Consider the following 3,828-nt stretch of genomic DNA (forward strand, 5'->3'; position numbering starts at 1 on the left):
CAACTTTTTGAGAAGCAATTGATTGAGAGAAAGGTCTTAGAAAAGTCTTAGCAAGTCTTGTTTTCAATTTGCTAGAGTGTTCACCTCCTTCTTTCTTGCTGAAAATTGTAAGGGTGTGAACCGCTTGTAAAAGGTTGTAAGAGGGGTATTTGCCCTTCCCCTTCAAGAGATTTGCTAGTGGAAGGTGGGAGCCTCATTAAAGAGAGCCTCGCAAATGGATGTAGGTCATTTGACCGAACCACTTTAAAATTGCCGTGATCTCTGGTTTGCATTTTCTTATTGCTATTTACATTACTGTAAACCTTCATACGTGCTTTATTTCCTCATTACCTTCGCTGCACACCTTTACGAACACACGTTCAAGTTAAGCTTTTCAAGTTCGGTTTTTATCATATCAAAAGATTTGTCGAAACCAAAATTTTAATCCGCTGCACTAATTCACCCCCCCCCTCTTAGTGCCGCTCCGATCCTAACACTTCACTCCTTGAATCCATAGCCCTTCTTGTCGTCATGTTGTTCACCAAAGTGGAGCTTCCAGTAGCTCCCGATCATACCTCTGTATGATCTAGTCCCTCACGGGACTATGTCGTGTGTATCGCATTTGCCACGAACTGTTCCACCTCGATCCGCTGCACCATGTCACCTCCTGGTGACATCTCCATTGCATTCTGATCCTTGTGGGATAAACTCGAATTGTGATCCCTCCATGTGTGGCCTCTGCCAATACATCACAGGGTCTCTTCCACCTTCGATTTTGTTCGCTCCTTTGGCAATCGACCTTCATCCACCCACTCTTGAGTCACACCTAGATGAAGCACCGCTCTAGGACAGTCTATCGCCTAGTAGCTCCCGAAGTCCACCGACTTCGCTGTAATTAGTGCACCATTGTCTAGATCCTGGGCCTCTGTCCCTACCAACACAATCTCCACTACGCACCGCTTCCTTCATGGTAACTTGAATGGCAACACTGTGGCATATTCTTCAAGAGTACCCGTCTCTGAGTCCTCTTGCCCCGTGCTAAGGCCTTCTGAACCCTACTCCGCCTTCGCAAATTGAGTCGCCTTAGTTCCTCCATCAAATGCTCCTCCGAGATAAGGTGCATGTGCTCAGAAGTTCCCTTCGTCTTTGGCACCATGCAAGATGAGTCTGCTCCATCAGAATAAATGACCCATGGAACAACATGATCCTGCTCTTGCCTCTGCAAGAGTTCATGTCCTTGACCTCTGTCCAAGGAAAGCACTATGCCTCCACTCCATGTTCCATCTTCTATGCTGGCTCCCTTCATGCGGCTTGGGTACTTCGCCAAGTTACACCCAAATTGCTCCGCTCCTCGTTTTTGCATTGAGTTGATGGTGGCCCTCGTGCCCACCATTCCACGGGTCAGCCCTCCCTTGAGTCTGATCTCCATATCGACTCCAAGTGTGCCTTCATTTGTGTTGCTTTGGGTCGCTCCCCCACTTGATCTCGCAATGCATCTACCAATGTATTCTCTCAAGCGAGATCATGCGACGACTCCTTGCCGCTTGCTCAGTCCATTGAGCTTCATGGAGTTGTTATTTGTTAAGGTACTCCTCCTCAACTTGTAAGGTCCGTCCCACATGATTCTCCCTCTAGAGAGCCGGGATTTATCCCTCCTGTATAACTATCCCGTTGGAGCAACATCTCTCTTCGTTTCGGAGACCACCATCCCCTTGGACTACTCCGATCTGCTGAACAAATTATGCATTGTTCTGCCTCCTGCAAACGCACTTGCTAGATTGCAGCTCCACGTAAATACAGCCCCCACTGCACCATTCAAGACCTAGCAACATGCTAAACTCGTTGCACACTTCAGCCTCCTACGGACGTATCCTTCACATGCTGAAGAGAAAGTTTCAATGCTCCATGGTGCCGAGTTTCAGTCGCCTTGGGATAGCCACGAACATTCCATCATCCGCATACAAGCCCATGCATGAGTACAAAATTCTTCGAGCTAGCAATTCCCCTCACCTCTGTGAGCTTTGCATAACTATTTTGGTCATTGAGCAACTCATTCCACCTTGCATGGTCTCATCCTTTACCAAGCACCTCGCTTGCCTTGAGCACCATCAAGTATAGTTGTCAACGTTGAGTTGTAGCTCAAACTCAGTCATCCCACCCTTTGTGCACTCCACATTCTTCCAAGCTTGCTTGTTCTCATGGTGCCTCTTGCGCGAAGGGTTGGCCATTCCTCTGAATGCCAATCTCATATGCTCGCTCCTCCGAGCGACTCTTTTCCCTACATCTCCATGCCCGTTTTCCCCCAAACGGTCATGCGTGTGCTGACTGCCCTCAACGCAGCCCCGCTAGGTCCCCCACATTTGCATGCTAAGTGTTTCTATGAGTGCTTGTCCCGCTCTGATACCATCTGTCACGGACTTAGCTGGTTTTGCCTAAGTCGTGCGGCACCCTTGCGTGTCCGTCCGCAAAGGTCAGCCTCCCCGAAGCCTCCCATGTCCCTTAGGACCCACAAAAGAGAGAACGGGTTAGAGAAAATGCCTCATTCAGGATCCACAAGCAAATATTTCTGAAAACACTTCATAGACAATGCAAATTACAAACAGACTTTACAAGCTATGAACAGTTGCACAATAAAGGGTAAAATGGTCCATTATAGATCGAAAGTCTCTCACACGTGTCCTCATGACACAACCTTTATTTACAAGCCTCAAGCGGCCACCAACCTAACTAAAATGGGACTATTAAGCCTTCGGTCGTCCCTCTACATGTTGTACAAAGCATGAACATACCAAAAGACACGGACATACATAAGCATTACATCAAACATCCTGTTTAGAAGTTTGTCCGTGAGACACAGGTCCAATCCAACATCCGAGCCATGCATCTTGGCCAATCCAATGCCCGAGTCGCATCTCGGCCAATCCAACACCCGAGTCACGTCTCGGCCAAATCCAATGCCCGAGTCGCATCTCGGCCAAATCCAGCGTCCGAGCCATGCACCTCGGCCATCCAATGCCCGAGCCACACATCTTGACCAATCCAATGCCCGAGTTGCATCTCGGCCAATCCAACACCCGAGCCCGAGTTCGGTCACTCGGCCCATAGGCCCAATTCAACGTCCGAGCTACGCATCTTGGCCAGTCCAAACGCCCGAGCCACACCTTGCGGCCAATCTTATACTCGAGTCATATCTCGATCGATCCAGCGCCCGAATCACCGGCCTAGTCCGTTAATCCAAGTCGCTCCACATCAACCCCCGACTCGCTACCCGTCAAGTCTCTAAACCGAGTCGCCCCGGCTCGCTCGTCGACTTGCAAACGCGACAGCCGTAACTCCGAGCCGTGCCAAATCCATTATCTGACCTGCGACACGTCAGTTTCACCTCGTTGGTTTTGCCATGTCATTTTCACCTCATCGGTTTCGACATGTCGTTTCCGCCTCATTGGTTTCGCCACTTCGGTTTCGACACATCATTTTCGCCTCATTGGTTTCACCACGTTAGTTTCGACACGTCGTTTTTGCCTCGTCGATTTTGCCACGTCGGTGTTACCTCGTCAGTTTCGCCACAACGGTTTCAACACGTCGGGTTCGACATGTCGGGTTTGCCTCGTCAGGCCCTTGCCTCCCAATCAGCAAAGTCAATCCTACTGGAAGCACGGGGTGCCACCCCTCTAAATCACCCCGCGACGAGTTAATCGAACTTCCCCTCGTGAGTGATTAGCCTCACTCTGACCCAGGCATGCCGCTCGGCCCTTTAAGGACCACACGACACGCATAGGAGGGGAGGGGGGGTGGGGAGAAGTGATATGGCATATTTTGGCCCCCAAGACACGCCGAGTCAGAATCCGT

This window comes from Musa acuminata, chromosome BXJ3-7 (genome assembly GCF_036884655.1).
Source record: "Musa acuminata AAA Group cultivar baxijiao chromosome BXJ3-7, Cavendish_Baxijiao_AAA, whole genome shotgun sequence".
NCBI lineage: Eukaryota > Viridiplantae > Streptophyta > Magnoliopsida > Zingiberales > Musaceae > Musa > Musa acuminata.